Below are 19,037 nucleotides of genomic sequence, written 5' to 3'. Positions count from 1 at the left end.
AGCAGACACAACAGCAGTGGCTGGAACATCTAGGACCAAGGCAGAACTATTCAAACTCCTTTGCTATTTTTGCTATTGCCAGGAAGAGTAATGTTGCTACATTTTATGTACTGAAGTGCTTTTTAATGAAGTACTGTAACATTTACCGTATGTTGCTGTTTTGACATTGCTGTTATTATGAAGCCTATGGACCCGTTTGTGATACCTCAGTGGTCCATTTACAATATTAAGCCAGCTTCTGGAAGCACCCTTGAACAAGGCAGGCAAATAAAAGCACCTTTAGCAACAGCACTGGCTGTTGTTGCTTCATGTCAGGGCTCAGTTACACCATCAATGCTGTTAGTCCTAAATGCTGTTAGATTTTGGGCTCCGCCACACTTCTACTTGCCCCATGCCTAGAAAGCATGAATCCAATCGGTTTTCCATTTGTCCCGTGCCTACTAGGCATGGGTTCAAGCAGTTCTGTTTTTGCCCCACCACTTTTCCCTGAAAACCCCGCTCTTTAGCGCTAAATCAGAGCAAACGTCAATCCAGAGGAAACCTGAGGGACATTTGCTCCGATTCATCTGTAAAGAACAGGGAAAGCAGACGTGTGTGGGAGTCCTTACTGGACAACAGACAACAGTGACCCTTCCAAAGACCACAGGGCACTAGATCTTGTGTTTCTGAACCCTTTTCAGTGTCACTACCTCCATGACTTCCCAAACCACCTGACTCTTGTGCGTTTGAGAATTCATCTTCCAACAGCCACAGTCCTCTTGTCTCCTCCTCCTCCCCTGTAAATAGTAATAGAAATTTATTATTTGTACCCCACCCATATGGCTGGGTTTCCCAAGCCACACTGGGCGGCTTCCAACAAAGATTAAAAATACATTAAAAAGTCACACATTGAAAACTTCCCTAAACAGGGCTGCCTTCAGATGTCTTTTAAAGATAGGATAGCTGCTTATATCCTTCACATCTGAAGGGAGGGTGTTCCACAGGGCGGGCGCCACTACTGAGAAGGCCCTCTGCCTGGTTCCCTGTAGCTTAGCTTCTCGCAGTGAGGGAACTGCCAGAAGGCCCTCGGCGCTGGACCTCAGTGTCCGGGCAGAACGAAGGGGGTGGAGATGCTCCTTCAGGCATACTGGGCCGAGGCCGTTTAGGGCTTTAAAGGTCAACACCAACACTTTTGGTAAATCTTTTGTCAGTTTCCTGCTGGTTCTTCTCCTACATCACAGTGGAATATTATTATTATTATTATTATTATTATTATTATTATTATTATTATTATTATATTTGCAGGAATTTTATACCGGCTAAGTGCTTTTACTCGAGCCATCATTCAACAAAGATCTTCCAGATCTTTGTGCTTTTTCAGAGCCCCTCGTGGTCCTGTTTTAGGGCCAAAACACTGAGGCAGTGGTAGTAATAGTATAGCAAGCAGCAGCATGTGAAATTCCCATTCAATAATGTGCTTGGAAGCCCTGTCACCAATCAGTTCTAAAAATGTAGACCTGGGTGGGAGTCGACAAGCAAGCTAGGCCATTTGATAGGTTTTAGACAGCTCTACGATGCCAGCTCAAAAATGTAAAAAGAAATGCACACCTAGGAATAAAAATGGAAGAGGTGCAAAATGCTAATTTTCCCTGCCTGAGAATTAATTCTAACAGAGGTTTTGATCAGTTCTCAGAAGATAGGCTTTTGTTTACTTGCCCTTCAGGAAAGGAAAGCTAATGACACTAATAAATGACTATTCAATATGAACAATAAGAGAAAGAAAAAGTGACAAGCTGTTAACTAGACAAGCTGTATAATTAAGGCCAAGCTGGTGGTGGAGGTTGATTTTTTCCCCCCCTTCAGAGAACAAGGACTCTGGAGCTACAGCAAAATGTCTCAGTTCTGGAAATTAGGCTTTAAAATGAAGAACATTTAATGTAATGAAGACAGAAACTTGACATCACCTTTGTTGTCATATTAAATTGCCCTCTCTTGAATGTATTTAGCTACATAAAAAGGAATTAAGGACAGGTTCTAATTGCTCCAGTCTCCTGCAAGAAATTTCTTTTCACTTTTTCTTTTTAAGAGAGGTTGTGTTCGACAGGATCTCTGCCATTAATCAGGTGCCTTCCCCTGAAGTTAACAAATCCTGCTTAAAGAATGGGATCTGGTGTTAACATGGGGTGTGATTAGAAAGGACAGAAGCCTTTGAAAGCCAAGGCATTGAAATCTGGCCTAGCCAAGCAGGAGTCAGTCAGTAAGTCCGATTCTTTCCTTTTTTATGTCACAGCATGTCTCTGCAGAGAAGACATTAAAAGCCAGTGGACAAAATTCTAGAGAACACACTGCAATAGAAAACTTTGTATTCCTAACAGGAAATAGGCATCCTAACGGGCCTTTCCTCTTCCCTTCAGAGTGTGCAGGATCAGGGCAACAGACTCTGAATGTGCAGGAATGCAACTTAATATTCACGGTGCAACATTCATAAGAAGTCACAGCACGTCTGTGCCACTGCAGAGATTGGATATTTATGCACAGCTCCCCCCCCCCAAGTATTGTTGTGAAGGGGGGTGGGCTTGCTTTGCTTACGGCTAGCTAGTTTTTACTCTTCCCTGGCCTAGCAGAGGCAGTATGCAGATGTTTGCATCTGAGGGAAGGGAAAGTGGAAGGAGGCACAGAAAAGGATATGGAAAGCAACGCTGGCAAAACAGACCTATCTGGATTAGAAATTCTCATACATGAAGTCATGCTAGCCAAGATGTGAAACTCCAGAGGCCCAATTCATGTAAACAAGCTTGTGGAAAGGGGAGGGTCATAATAGGCATGTGTCAAAAACGGGCATATTTGCATGTCAAATGGGTCATACTGTATATGGACATTATTTTATGCATGACCATCCCCCACCCCAGTTGTTTTTAATGGGGCCATCACACATCAGCTGATTTGTAGGCCAGAAATTATACAGCAACAGTGGGCAGCATGGAAGAGATGGATACAATCAAACCTACCTCCAGCCAACAACCTTCCAGCCCCTAAATTCTGCACTAGCTGAAGAAGAGGAGGAGTTTGGATTTGATATCCCGCTTTATCACTACCCGAAGGAGTCTCAAAGCGGCTAACATTCTCCTTTCCCTTCCTCCTCCACAACAAACACTCTGTGAGGTGAGTGGGGCTGAGAGACTTCAGAGAAGTGTGACTAGCCCAAGGTCACCCAGCAGCTACATGTGGAGGAGCACGGAAGCGAACCCAGTTCACCAGATTACGAGACTACCGCTCTTAACCACTACACCTCACTGGCTCTCACTGGCTCTCTAGCTGCAGTTTCCCATCTTCAAAGGTAGCCCCATGCCGTGGATACTAGTCCACAAGAGGTGCTTGGTCACAGCCAGCCCAAGGAGAATGTCAAGCAAAGGCTGTTGTTGTTGTTGCTGCTGCTGCTGCTGCTGCTGCGCCCCTAAGAGTTCAAAGCATCATGCTCCTTCCTGTCCCATACACATCTTACACTTCAAAGTATATTTGGAGAAGCTCTGCAAACATCTTGTTCCACCTACTGTTATCTGGCCAATAAGGTCTCTGCAGCGTTCAGCCAATTTGACTTCAAAAGTATAGTTATGGCAAAGAGGTCCCTCCTATGTGCATCTAAACAGAAAAACCATGTGACTGATCAAGCTGCTGGAAAGTCAGCCCAGTGCGGAAGACTCCTACTCCGTCTGTTATTATGACGGTTCACCAGCATTCACTGTATTGGTCTACTAGGGTAGCCTTGAAGGGTAGTTCAAGCATGCTCTGTTTCCTTGAAAGTCATGCCTCAGAGCATTCCTTGACCTAAGAAAGTGAAGGGTGTGGTAGCTAGCATGAGAGATTGTTTTTAATTACTGTTCATTAAGAGAGAGCAATAGCGGGCAGTATGTAATAGTACAGTGGTACCTCAGGTTACATACGCTTCAGGTTACATACGCTTCAGGTTACATACGCTTCAGGTTACAGATTCCACTAACCCAGAAATAGTGCTTCAGGTTAAGAACTTTGCTTCAGAATGAGAACAAAATCGTGTTCCGGCGGAGCGGCGGCAGCAGGAGGCCCCATTAGCTAAAGTGGTGCTTCAGGTTAAGAACAGTTTCAGGTTAAGTACGGACCTCCGGAACGAATTAAGTACCGTATTTTTTGCACCACAACACTCACTTTTTTCCTCTTAGAAAGTAAGGGGAAATGTCTGTGCGTGTTATGGAGCGAACGCCTACGGGTGGCGGGGGGGATCTGCTGCAGTCGTGAGCAGAGGATCCATGGTTCCCCTTCCTTCCCTCCTCCGTGGTTACAAAGCATGGATCCACATGGATCCTCAGGATTTTTGCATTGGGCTACTCCAAACTCACTGTCAGATCACATGTCTGTGGCCACAGCATGAACCACAAAAATCATATATCCACTATTTCGTTTAGAATATTTTTTTCTTGTTTTCCTCCTCTAAAAACTTTGTGCGTGTTATGGTCTGGTGCGTGTTATAGAGCGAAAAATACGGTACTTAACCTGAGGTACCACTGTATCTTGATAGAACTGCAACTTTTCCTTAAGGTAAAAATGTTCTCTCTATTTCTCCATCCGCTTAGAAGCCTATTTTGGCATTCAGCAATGTATACATTATGGGAGTTGGAACTTAAGAGGTTAAGTTGTTCCCATGATGCCTCAGCATTCTGACGTCAGGAATGGAAGCTGGGAGGAGCTTTTCCTGTCTGTTACTCTCCGATCGTTGAGAGAGAGAGGGTGTTTGCCATGTCTGCGAGAAGTCCTGGAAATATCTGAGAAAATGATGCAATAAAAGAGCTGTAAATGGACATTACTATGCTCTGTGTGTTTGTGGGAAACTGAGTGACAAGTTGCTGCTGTGTTTTACTCTGCTGTGCGTGACGGAGAAGAAGGAGCAGATTCGCGCAGAGGAAGTGTGCCGGACCTGCCGAAGCTGCCATAAAGAGCTAATTGCCGATAGTAAATCAATTAGCACGTCACGGACTAATCAAAACACCTACAGGTTATGGACCCATAAATTACCGCTTGTAAACCTGTCACTAGAGGCTGCTGGAATGCTTTGAAGTTGCGTTCGGATGGCAGTGGAGTTGGCGAAAGCGGAGGTCTGTGTCTAAGGCAAGCAAGCAGGCTGAAAGACGCTGTGCTGAATGCAGAAGTGCTGAGAACAGCGGAAATCGTTTCTCCATGCAGCAGGAGCCGGAAGAGCTGGTGTTTCTGTGAGTACAGCTTGGGGCCCCTGGGGGAAACAGGAAACCATGGCAGAAGGCCACGATTCCTATTCCGTACCTTTCGAAAAATTGGACGGAAAGAATTGGCAAGAATATAGCAGGAGGCTGAAGGCATGGCTGGTGGCGAAGGGTCTGTGGGAGGCCGTGCAGGGACCGCCACTTCCTACACCAGGGGCTGGAGCTACAGCAGCTGAGATAGCAGACGCCCGAAATTCCCAGAGGAGGAACCAGAGGGCCCTGGGAGCAATCGTGCTTAGCCTGGATGGTTCGCAGCTACCTTTGGTTGAGGGCCTGGAAAATGCTTGTGAGGCTTATCAGGCGTTGGAACGGGTGCACCACAGAACCACGGCTGGGGCAAAGATCCACACCACCAGACGCTTGTTTGAGATGAAGTTACGTCCTGGGGATAGCATCAGGAAGCATGTAACTGATATGCTGGCCGTGTTTAACCAGCTGAGACTGTTGGGTGTCGATTTTCCAGAGGAGCAGAAAGTGTACATTTTGCTCAGTTCTCTGGACAAGAGTTATGACAATCTGTGTCTAACTCTGGAGTCTCAGGATCCGCAACAGCTGACGCTGCATTACGTGGCGGGACGCTTGCAGGACGAAGAAGAGAAACGCAAGAAAGAGGGCAGAGCTGGCACAGGGAGCTCGGGGTGCAGAGGCGGAGCCAAGCCCGCGGAATGCACGGTACAGGCGTTTTCCGTTCGTCGGTGTTACATTTGTAATTCAACTGACCATCTGCGTCGAAATTGCCCCCACCGGAGCAGAGAGGCAAGGCAGGATGTTTTCAAGGACAACTCTCATGGGAATCAGTCGGGTTTCCATGGCAACAAGTCTGGGAAAACAGCCAGGCGTGGGACTGAGGCTAGTGTACGTGCCAGGTGCCAGGAAGAGACGTATGAGATCACGGCGAGTCTGGCGTTGTTTGAAAACAGCTGTGAGAAAGGCTCAAAGTTTCGTTTCGTTATAGACTCTGCAGCTAATCGCAACTTGATTCCAGAGACCCCTGCCGTCGAGGGGTGGAATTGCAAGGCAATTCCTGCCGGGAAAACTGTGCTGTTTGCAAATGGACAGAAAAAATGTATAACTAACGTTGTAAATCTGCATTTTCGTATTTTACAGGAAACGCTGGAGTGTTGTACCGTTCCTGGGATGAACCACTGTCTTTTATCTGTGCCTTATCTACTGAAAATGGGATTTACGGTTTGTTTTCAGGGTGATGTGTGCACAATCTCCAAAGGAGGGAGGATGCTTGCCAAGGTTAAAAAGGGGCAGAATGATCTTTTCATTCTGGAAACGTCTCTGGAGGGCGAGGGGAAGGTTGAGAAAGCACAAGCACTGCGTGCTACAATTCCCAATCATGATGCATGTGTACACGCTTGGCATGCTAGGACAGCTCATGGCTCTGTAGAAGAACTACAGACGCTACCCGAGGTCGCAAACGGTTGCCACATTGTAGAATGTGGATGTGCGATGGATTGTGAAGCATGCAGACATGCAAAGGTAAAAGGGTGCAGTTACCCAAAAGTGGATAGGGTAACCGAAAAACCTTTTGAGCTAGTTCACATAGATCTGTTGGGTCCTGTAAAAGAACCAAGTCTGGGAGGGTCAAGGTTTCTGCTCTCGATGCAGGATAATTTTACGCAGAATTCCTGGACCCATGGTCTCAAATCCAGGGATGATGCAGCACAGCTGATCAAAAGGTGGATTGAGGAGGTGGAACAAAGGTTTGCCACCAAAGTGCAAGCTGTCACAAGTGACAGAGGTGCTCAATTTACAGGTTCTGCTTTGCAGAAGTTCTTTCGCAAGAAAGGGATACGTCACACAGTGACTTCACCCAATCAGAGGGGGGAGGCAGAGCTCCGATGTGAGGCTCTGGTCCAGACTGCAAAGGTGTTGCTGAAAGATTCTGGGTTGCCACCAAAGTTTTGGCTGGAGGCAATCAGGTATGTGAGCTTCACCTGGAATCGGACCTACAATTCAGTGGTAGGTGACACACCGTTTGGGCTGTTGCATGGCAGGAAACGCCAGATTCATTTTTTGCGCAAGTTTGGGTCGGAAGCATCTGTGCCAGTGGCTAAAGTTTTGCAGGGGCCAGATGGATCCAAGTTCCGGAAAATGATCTTCTGTGGGTATGAGCCAGCAGCGAATGCATGGAGGTTCGCATTTCCATCAGGTGATCAGAGTAAACTGCTGATCAGCAAACACGCTGAGTTCTATGAGCAGGATGAAAAGTCAAAGGCTGCTGTCAAGCGTGATGTTCTCTCAGAGTGTCTCTCTGATTCAGAACAGGAAGATTCTGAGGGGGAGGAAGAAGCGGCTGAGTCTGCTGATGACGGTCAGGTCACTGATCAAGGTCTGGAGCAGGGTGGGGCTTCTCCACAAGTTGTTAAAAGGGAGGCCAAGAGTGAGCCCAGTTCTCCTGTGAGTATAATGGAGAGGATTCGAAAACGCTTTAAGTCAGAGGGGGAATCCCATGATGCTGAGGACACAGTTCCTGGTGGCAGTGAGTCAGAGGTAACATCTGAGTTTGTGCCCAGGCGATCCAGTCGCACAACGAAGGGTGTTCCACCGGAAAGATACCAAGCCACGGGTGCGTTGGTAAGTTTCGCACAGTGTGAACCTGAGAGTTACGTGGATGTTCCACAGGTATTGTCAGAATGTGTGGCAGAGGGGGTATGGGAGTTGGAACTTAAGAGGTTAAGTTGTTCCCATGATGCCTCAGCATTCTGACGTCAGGAATGGAAGCTGGGAGGAGCTTTTCCTGTCTGTTACTCTCCGATCGTTGAGAGAGAGAGGGTGTTTGCCATGTCTGCGAGAAGTCCTGGAAATATCTGAGAAAATGATGCAATAAAAGAGCTGTAAATGGACATTACTATGCTCTGTGTGTTTGTGGGAAACTGAGTGACAAGTTGCTGCTGTGTTTTACTCTGCTGTGCGTGACGGAGAAGAAGGAGCAGATTCGCGCAGAGGAAGTGTGCCGGACCTGCCGAAGCTGCCATAAAGAGCTAATTGCCGATAGTAAATCAATTAGCACGTCACGGACTAATCAAAACACCTACATACATTACATAACAACAGCCTATGCTCAGAAATCTGGTGGGCACAGAAAATTGCCATCTGAAGAGCGTTTCTTACGGGTGCCTTTTTGCCACTCAATAATTTGTAAATTCAATCTCTGAGCTGTGCTACAGGAGGGTGGCTTCAGCTTACATGATGCACGCACCACTTGTGCTTTAGCTTTTGCACTATACTTCTACAAGTCCCTTTTCAAGTTCAAGTTACTGGGGCTTTTTGAACTGGGGTTTTTAGCAAACGGATCTAAGCTCCTCAACAGTTATTGTAGCAACCGGCCAAAATTGAGCATCTTTTGCCTGCTATTCAGCGCACCGAGGCAATGCCTGTACAACAGGCAAGGCAATAATTCAATCCCAGTGGTTCTCAGGAGAGCCAAGGGCATTTTTACTTGTCCCTACAAGTCTGACCTCCTCACTCTTCTCGATAGAGAAGACCAGGCTGGCGCAAGATTAAGCCTCCTCATGCAAAGACAGGTACAAGCTCTAAACTATTTTTAGAACCAATTGACTAGAAAGCTAATGAACATCAAACTAGAAATGCTTGACAAAATAGCAGGCCCTGCTGCTGTAGGAGATGGGGACAGCGTTGCTGGTGTTCGCCAGAAGGCTCATTCTACATTGTGGCTGCAACAACAGGCATAAACCGCTAACTGATTTGGATCACTCATCACTGACTGCTTTACAAAAATTACTTTACCAGCTGGTGGTCCTCCTGACACATGGTGATCATAATGGCAATTAATGTGCAACTTGTGTGAAAAATTGCACACACACACACTGCAAAATATAGCACTTCCAGAGCTGGAAAAATGCAATACGGCAGTGTTTTTTCTGGAGATACTCAAGGGTACGGAGTTCCGGCACCATTTCCTCCCCAAATGTTAAAAGTGTAGCACTTACTATAACAACTTCATGGTGAGTACTGACACCTTTTTTTTCCTCTTAAAAAGCACTGAATATGAACACAACAGAACTGTAGTCTTGAATATGGACCTATGGACTGTGCATAAATGCAGTAAAATAAATACACCGCTATCGTGCAAGAAAGGTACCAAGAACTACTGCTAACTTTAATCTAATCACAGGATCAGCCTCATGGCTGTCAACCTCAGGAGGGCTCAAAGAGAAGGTTTAAAAACAGCATTAAGAAATGGCAGACAGAATGGGAAACAGGAGCCCTAGTCATACACAGCTGTTGAAGGCTTTTACTCCCCCCCACCCCACCACCACCACCACCGCTTTCCTGGCTGCAGGCTGGCAGCTTTTGGCACTGGCTGCAAAGCAAACAGCAGTTGTGCTTCAAGGAACATACATATGTGATTCCACAAAGGCCAGCATTTCTATTTCAGTGACTTGTTGAACAGGCTGCTTTTTGTGTTTACAGCTTACGGACGGAGTAATCCAAGCACTCAGCATTTGTGGGCATGTCGCGCGCACACAAATTCAAACTCTGACCACTGTGCTTTCCAAAGCTTTCGTACTAAACATGCCTCATTAAACCATCTTCTCTGTGTGCTGCTTCTCCATGCTGCTTGTTGAGTTACACACTCCCTCCCTCCCTCTCTCTCTCTCTCTCTCTCACACACACACACACACACACACACACACAAGTTTTGCTTTCCACAAAGACTTGTTGCATCCCAGTTTTTAGTTCGGGGACATGATGAAAGCAACTTTCCTGGCTGTGCAGTTTTACCGAAAAGCACTTGCCGACATAGCAAGCACACTAGCTGGAGGAAAACCATTATATGGCTAGGAGTTACACAATGTATAATTCCCTATTAAGACATTATCCAAGACGGGTCATTCTATTATGATTAGAACTGTGTAACATTTGCCTGGTTTCTCTCTTATACTTATATTCTGAAAAGCAGGAGTTGTGGAGAATTCACCACTTTCAGAAGCACAGAAGAGGATAATAGGTGTGTGCCACATTCACATGTTAACTCACATGAAGGGCTTTTCACACGCTCAAGGGGCACTGGGGGGCACCCCTGGCCTTGTTTCCCAGTAGTGGCTGGTGCCCATTTGGATTGGCAGACAGCAGGGAGCCAAAGCCAATGGCGGCCAGAGCCAACTAATTCTGTTTTGTCCTCATACTCCTCCCTTTTGAGTTCTATAACAGCAACACTGGGACTAAGGAGGAGGAAGCTGGCAGGTTGGGTCATCCCTTGGACTGGTTGTAAACAACACAACAAGTGGGTGAGGCCTGGCTGAGGCTGTGGGACGTTGCTCCAGTTGCCCTCATAGACCAACCAGCCTATCTGAGTATTAGAAATGGACATCTGCAGGGGGAACCGACACATATACACATCTGCACATGTCACCTTCCCCAGGGCCAGCATGACCAAGGTTTCAAATGAGGTCTATGGGCACAGGCTTTGCCTCTGCAGACAGCCGCACAGTGCTTTCTTTCTTAAAAAAATGCTTAGGGGTACTCTCACTTTGACTCAAGAAAAACACCATTGTATAGTCCAAATTGGGGGAAATAAATACAGTAAATGGACAAAAGTACAAAGATTCACAAAATGTTCAGAGGTATGCATACCCCTGCGTTCCCCCCGAAAAAAAGCACTGGCCGCAAATAAGATCCAGACAAAGAAAACCATGAAACCCTGGAGGCAGGGCCAGCAATCTGGCTGCAAAGCTCCTTGATTGTGAGAGCACCCTTCTTGAAAATTAGCACATAAAAAGGGAAATAGGGGTAGGAGTATAAGTGGTTATTGATGTTGACTGGGAACTATCTGCAACAACAAAAAGTTCCTTGAGATAGGAAAATTAGGGCTGGAAAAAATCCTTTAGAAAATCAATGTTCATGACATGTGTTAAATCAGCAGTATCTGTTCATTGTAAGTACTCAGTGCCAATTTTCATTGTTAACAGATTTCTGTACATCTCCCTTTGATGGATTTAGACCATGGGTTTAAACAATGTGTGTTTTTCATGCATCAATTAGCAAACAGAACTAATGCTGGCTTAAATCGCCTCAATTGTGGGTCCATCCACAGTCCTGTTTGTCCCTTGATTCCAAGTCACGGCTACGAGAGGGTTGATTTTGTTGTTGTTGTTGTCCTGCCGCCTTCTCTGGGAATGCACGTTCTTTACAGCTGAGTCGGAACAAATGTCAAGCCACAGAAAACCCAATTGATGTTTGTTCCAATTCAGCAGTAAACAGTAGTTTTCCTGTGGAAAGTGGAGGGACAAAATACCCCCTATTGGAACCCTGACTTGAAATCACTTGAAATCATGAGACAAACAGAATTGTGGATGGGCTCAGAATTACTAATATTAGAATATAACATTGCTTTAACCAATGAAACTCAATTAAAAGTTAGACAGTAGAAAAATGTAAATTGGTCAATAACCCTTTTTAATGGATATACTTGTTCTTAGGAGAGGACAGCAGGCCGCTCAGATTTACAGATGTGGTCCAAACATTTAAAAGCAACAATAGGAAAACACACTGCTTGAGAGATGCTGCAGTGTACTAACAATTAATATAAAGACACAATAGCAAACAAAGACAAATAATCTGCAATTAAGACCACCATTATGAAAATTATGGTGTTAACTACCCTCCGCAAGTATTACAAGATATTCACATCTGCGTTATCCATCTGAGAAAGCAACGAAGATACAGAGGTCTTTCTGTACCAGCACAATAGTTATCCTAGGAATATGACAAAAGGACCAGCAAATACCACATTATGACCTCAGGGGTTTCATGACCAGCGGAATCCATATCAAATGGGAGAACCAGCCTAACATTATTATCCTTCAACAATCTTGCTTTGGAGTGTCAGGAACTGCACAGAGGGAGACCTAAATTATTAATTTACATTCTAGAAACATTAACAAGGTGGAAGAATATTTTTAGAGTACTTGGCTATTGAAACTAACCAAGTGTCTGTCCTCATTAAAACCTTCAGTCTCAGTCAGCTGTCAAAATTTTGAAAGCTGTTGACTGATGCAGCCTTTAGGGTCACCATGGCAACAAGATACATTACCTAGGTGATGGCGCTCTTACATTGTCACCCCTTGGGTGACCTAGTTCTTGCAAAAAAGAAGAAGAACTGTTTGCATTATATTTTGGATATAAGCCTTCAAGCTGAATATTGCACCAGTCATGGAGGTAATTAAGAAGAGCAGGATATATGTATTGTGGGGGCAGGATTTTTTTATATAATAAAAGAAGAAAAGTTGGCCTGATCATTCAGGTCAGTGTCACAAGTCAAGCATGAAGTTCATTTCACTTGTAAACAGTATGCATTCTCTTTGTTTACAAGTATCCAATCAACAATGAGTAGTTTTAAGTTATTTGAAGGACACACTACTGGGAAGTTACGATTTAAGTGGTCCAAATTTCTCAGGAAATTATCTGTCATTTTCCAGATTCATGCCAAATCAGTATGACAAGCAATGCTACACGAAGCAAGCAGTCATATTGACTGGCAACGAGGTCACAGAGATATTCACGCAAGCCGCAGAGTGCCATCCTTTATAAGACTGTACCATCTCTGAATGCATGTAGCAAGGAGCTCTTTTTAAAAAAAGAAGTTACATGGCTGGAAGAGACTTTTTAAATAACATTAAAGCTCCCCCTAATAACATCAAGTGCTGGCTGCAGACAGAAATAAGGTCAAAATGGGATTACAGACACGAGTAAAGGGGAGTGTATTTGCATCTCAAGGAAACCTTGATGTTTACAGAAATACAAACAACATACAACCTAAGCCAGAGGCCATGGGAAGAAAAACACCTCATCCAATGGAGACTGAGTATGCTCAGCAGCCATGAAATGTTGAATGTCAATTGCAGAGGAATGGCGGCTGGACAACTCTTTTTACCCTTGGATGAAACTGACTATATTCAATTCAAGTTTTTTCAGGCCTGATTTTGAGACACACTCAGCTTTTGCCCTTTTATGTTATATGCTCCATAGATAGTCTGATAGTTGACGGGGGGGGGGGGTTGACACCAACTCCTAGGTATGCATCTGCAAAGAATTACCGGCAAACAGGAGAAGCAGAACGCAGAGTGAATGATCAACTTTCAGCTTCACCAGCTCCCAACTTCTCCTTTGCAGCAACTGAATCTCCAGGTCTCAAGACATATGAAACATAAGGAGATGAAAAAAACATTCAACCAGTCTACTCCACCACACTTCCACTGTGGCATCCGGCAAGGCAATTAAATTTTCCACTGATATAGCAATTCATACCTTTTCACAATGATAGAAGATGTCAGCTAAGGTGAAGCGATAGAGAATGTCAGCTAACACAGAATCAGAGAGCCAAGTCCAAATGAAATTATTGCACTTATGCCAGTTAGAAATTACATGTGGAGGGAACCCTTATGCAGAATGGGAAATTTTTATACCTGACAGTGAGATGGGGTGGGTCTTGTATGCAACAGATACCCCACTTTCTCTAGAGGCAATTAATTGCCACAGGCAGGTACAATATATTGGACAGCATAGAGATGGGACAAAGTTCACCCAGTCAATGGAAGGAGTTCTACTCAGCATCTAACTAACATTGTTTGGGTCAGAAGAGAGTCCAGAATGATCACTGTTATATATTTCCACACTGTTCATAAACCCTGAAGAGTTCTTGCAGCATCTCACAAATTAACAAACAACAACAAACACTCAAAACAATAAGACAGAGCTGCAATATTTAGAAAGCAAGGTAAGACACTCACTAAAATAGAATCTAAAAGGTCCAGGCAAACACACACTCCTGGAAAGAGCAGGTCCCCTCACCATCACAAAAGGCAAGGGGATCCAAGAAAGGGCCTCTAAGATAGATCTCCACCTGCAGATTCATTTGGGAGCCAGTAGTTCCTTAGGTATCCTAACCCTAAATTGTACTTGCCATTTTTTTTCTACCTCACCAGGCAGCATGTAACTTGCCTCCTTTGTGCAAACCTTACTTGCTTTGTAAGCACCTTCGTGGTGTACATATGTGGAGCCACACATTTCTGAATTGCTTAGGGGGTCTCTGGGTGGATGGCCCTTCACTGCAGTAGGGTATTGCCCTAGGATCAGCCTTCTCCAAGCCTTCATATGTTGTTGGACTATAACCAGCCCTTTGGATTAGTAGCCCAAAACATCTTGAGGACCCCAGGCTGGGGAAGACTGGCCCAGACCAGGACCAGGGACAGGAACCATATGTTGTTGGGCTCCAGCTTCCATGATCAGGAATGATGGGAGTTGTAGGCCGACAACATCTGCAGTCCCACCAGTTCTCCACCTGTGGCCTGGATGGGGACCTGGGGGAGGTTTAAAATAGCACAAGCAAAACCATTCCTCTCCACTTCGGAGACAGCTGCTTCCCCACCTTTTATCTTAACCTAGATTCTCAGTTGCTTCAGCTCATATATTCCCAGTTTTCAACCATCAGAGCTTCTTTTACACATTCTGGGAATATTTAAAAACAGAAAGATGAGCAGCAATCGTGAGATTCTCATGGGGGATTATTGGTGTATAATTAAGCAATATCCATAGTAACAAGCAAATCTGCATTAGCCTGACCTAGTTTGAAAAATTCCATCAGCTTGTTGAGGGACAATGACATATTATCTCCCAAAGTACCCCCAACTTTGAAAGCACAACAAAGGCAGGACTTTTCCAACAATGAGGCAGCCAGAGACAAGGAACTAGGAACTCCATGGCACAGAGTGAGTTTATGTAATTTTCTGTTCACATAATTTCAAAAAATGTCTGTATAAGTTATTAAGGTGAAGGGAAATCCCAAACTTGTGTTTGCTTCACAGATGAACACATCATTATGCCACCTTGAACAGTTTGGAAAGGTGTGGAATAAATTTGTGAAATAAAATACATATTACAAAATCCTACAGAGATGATACTTCTCTGCATAAACATTCACATATGAATGGCCTGTGCAAGATTATGCAAATATTCTTTGGGTCTAGCTGAAAATTGCAGCCACCACAATTCACCGTTCCTGCTAAATTCCTCCAAAACCCACCAGCTACATACATATTCTTACTCCACTCTACTTTTTTTCTTCCATTTTCCCAAAGGATGCCCCTCAGTGACTCAGAAAATGTGTAACTACTTTATGCACAATATACACTTAAAGCAGCCGCTCCAAAAAAGAAATCTGGAAACTGTAGTTTGTGAAGCGTGCTTTGAACTGTAGCTCAATGAGGAGTAAACGACAATTGCAGGATTCTGGTTTTTTTTTGTGGGGGAGGTTCCTGTGTGTACACAGAGAGTATTACATTCCAGGGGTGAAATGAGGCCACCAAAAAGCTTATACCATTCTGTATTATTTTTATTTATTCTCTCTCTCCCTCTCTCTCTCTCTCTCTCTCTCACACACACACACACACACACACACAGAGAGAGAGAGAGAGAGAGAGAGAGAGAGAGAGAGAGAGACTGAGCATTGGGAAAGATACAGCATAACTCCTAAAGATATTGTAAATTTACTTCTCTCCCTCAGATTTTCAGTGTGGAGAACAGCCAGTCTCCACGACAATGCTGTTGACTTACAGACTCTAAAACAGACACACTTTTTCCAGCCCATTTATTTCTAAAGATGACTGGTCTACTGTTCTCATGTGCATGCACACACAAGAACCTGTCTGACACCGCCTCCAGCTGCCTTCTTCAAGAAAGAATACTTGGCAAAGGTCAGCTATTCAGATCCCTCAAGGTCCATCCTCCCAGTAGACAGAAACTGGCCAACTAAACTTGCCTAATTGGTTTGCCCTCTGTGGCAATCTCTTTTTTAACAACCAGAGTCACAGGGCTGGGATGAGGAAGACGTTGGGAGATCATTCGGGCCAGTTTCCCATCTCACTACAAGAGCAATAACATGCTTGAGAAAGTAAACAGAAAAGTCATTCAAAAGTCATTCAAGGAGGTTCAAAGTCCCTGTCATGCACTTTATAAATAACTAGTGAAACAGGAGGAGTGTATATGGATGTGTGGCTCAGGGACAGGAGAGTCCTTGCATAAAGGAACCATAAACCACAGGACATACCTTGGCTACAGCTTGTGGTTAGTGTAGAGGGAGCTAAACTATGAACCTGTGTTCAGACAACATGCTAAGTCAAACTGCGGCTTGCCTAATCATTTATTTATTTATAAAATACTTAAATAACACAATTTCATTAAAATATCAAAACTGTGTACAAAAAAATCTATACAATAAAATAACAGACAAAATAAACCAGAATCACAAATCACCAGTCAACAGTTTAAAACGAATCTCTGTAAGCCTGCAGCATAGAAAAGCCTGTGAAGATTAAATATCAAATAATAATGTTGGTGAGATAGGACAGTGCCAGGTTCAGATTTTGTTCTCAGCAAACCTTCCTCTTCCTCCCAGCTGTCCCTTAAGTTGCCCTCTGTGCTAGGTGCTGCTCCATCTCCTTATTCATCACTAGAGGGACAAGAGCTGCAAGAAGGAGCAGCAGCAGGGAAGAGGAGGCAGCGGTGGCAGCCAGGTCCCAAGAGCTATGCCAGCCAGAGAGTAACCACACATCTAGAAAGGCAAGGGCACTAACACCTAACTAGGTACATATAAGACACTTCCTTCTGGATAAGGGTCAGTGTATGATTGTGTTGCTTTACGTGTGTCCACACTGGACACACCGTCTTCCATTCATGTCTGCCAATGCAGCAGACAAGGCAAAAGGGAAAATAACTGAGTGTCACTCCCAGAAATTATTGGCACTGAGTTAGTGCATCCCAAGCGCCAAATAAATCTCCACCTAGTCATGGGGAATAATCTATGGAGAGCATTTGGTCATGCCATTCCTGACCCACAAGGACCTTTCCAAATGGACAGTTTAGAGCACATTTACTGCAGGGAAGCCATGCATTTTTCTGGGACAGAATTCCATGATATTCTTGCATCTTCCACAGATGGAAACCGCAAGCAACTAGTGTTCATCAAATATTGCTCTTCAAATGCTGGGAAAGTTCTGTTCCCAGCTTAGCTCTATTTCTGCTCAATGAGTAGCAACTCATTGCATGAAAAACACAGTTGTCTACAGAAACGTCAGATCTATCAGCAGTTTCCATTGTGACTCAGCCATGTTTAGAAAGTGTGGAGCGCGGAAACTTTGGACCAGCTTTTGGTGGGGAAAGTGAAAGGCACAGTTTAGACTCTTTTTTTGGCTCCAGAACCAACTTAGCAGTAATTCTCTACACCAAACAAACAAGCTGGTAAAAATTGCAAGCCTCATTCACCTTGTAGATTATATACTTAACAGAGATTCTGAAATCTAACCCCAGCTACCTGAAGAACCATCCTGTCATCCATATGAGAAAATTTAGCATGAGAGGGTAACATGCAAAGTGGAGGTAGGAATCCTGAAAAAGGCCAGTTGTGGGACTGTCAGGGAGTTTGGAAACTACTGCTGAAAAAGCTAAGTCTGTAGATGTCCTCTTCCTTTATTTGATAAATGCCATGTCATGGAAGAGAAATAAGATGGTCCACTGCTCCACCAGGAACCTTCAAAAATAAAGTGTGCATTTCCCTCTTAACCACAGAAGTGTTGCTGTTTTTATCACAACAGCGCACCAATAAAGTTCTGCTTCGAGTTCTGCCTAAGGCAGCTTCATCAGTGCAGAGGTATTTAGCACTAAACACACACCGCTTTAGCAGCCTTCCCCAAGATCAGGAGTTCACTGGTCATTTCCTCCACCCTTTATTATTATTTTTACCCAAAAAGAATAACGTTTCTCACACCCCAGGAAAACTCTTAGCCGTGGCTAGGTCTCTCCCAATCTCCTCTGCCCCTCTCACCTTCGCCAGAGGAAGCTGAAAACTGCCAAAGATTGTTCCTGTGAAACCGACAGGCTACTTGCATTGAGCGATCTCAGTTCAGGCTGCGACTCGAAGTGAAGGAGGAAGCCCAGGCCACCTGCACGCAGGACTTTTCTGCCCCATGCTTTTTATTCTCTCTGTGTGAGTCCTTAGGGCTTTCCAGGCAGAGCCACTGGCAGGGCTTTCCTTCGGATCACTGGGGAGTGGTAAACCCTCAACTTCCGTAAAAAAAAAAAGTCTTTTGAAGTTTTCTTAAGGTGGAACTTTGTAGAACTGTTCATCGTTAGCCAACTTTCCTAACTCTTTCATCAATCCACTCTCCCATTCCTTTTAAAGTAATAGAAATTTCTCCATAATTTTCAAGAACCTCGAACATTGGCTACATACTACTCCTTACCAATCTGTAGGCAATAAACAAAGAAGCAGAAGAGCCTTGATTCTGAGATTGCTTCCTGAGATTGCCCCTTTAACAAACATCCATCATATTCAAAGTGCATTCACCACACATTTAAAGCACGTGACTTTCCCCCAAATAATCCTGGGATCTGTGGCGTCCCCCTCGCAGACCTACAATTCCCAGTACCCTGAACAAACTACAGTTCCCACAATCCATTGGGGCAACTCACGGGCTTTAAAGGTGAGTTGGCTGTGCCTTAAATGCACGGTGTGGATCTTAAGGTTGCATCAATACTTTCCAGTGCATGTCCCTGTCATTTTCCTTATCACAGCAAGTCCGTTTCTTTGGCGTTTGTTTTGCAACGGCTCCAAATGAGCTTTAACACACAGCCTGAACTGGCCAGTGACTGTCTGGAAGCCAAATTGTCGTTGTGATAAATTTTAAGTCAATTTAAAGTTTATATTCTATTACAAATCTCAGTATTTCAGCCTTACAAAATCTTCCTAAGTCATAAATA

The 19,037-nt window shown here is 44.4% G+C and overlaps 1 protein-coding gene across 2 annotated transcripts in view; it reads right to left on the bottom strand.

The window, feature by feature from the left end:
• ACOT11 (acyl-CoA thioesterase 11) overlaps positions 1 to 18,335 on the bottom strand; it is a 63,663-nt gene extending 45,328 nt beyond the window's left edge. For both annotated transcript variants that reach the window (XM_083510102.1, XM_083510103.1), the window contains exon 1: positions 18,103 to 18,335. The gene's annotated coding sequence lies outside the window, so the exon portion shown is untranslated. The remainder of the gene's footprint in view (positions 1 to 18,102) is intronic.
• Positions 18,336 to 19,037: the final 702 nt, after the last annotated feature.

The sequence above is a fragment of the Podarcis liolepis genome, assembly GCF_965112155.1.
Source record: "Podarcis liolepis genome assembly, chromosome: 6".
NCBI classification, from domain to species: domain Eukaryota; kingdom Metazoa; phylum Chordata; class Lepidosauria; order Squamata; family Lacertidae; genus Podarcis; species Podarcis liolepis.
Note: the sequence above shows the minus strand (reverse complement) of the source record. Positions and strands in the feature narration are given on the sequence as shown.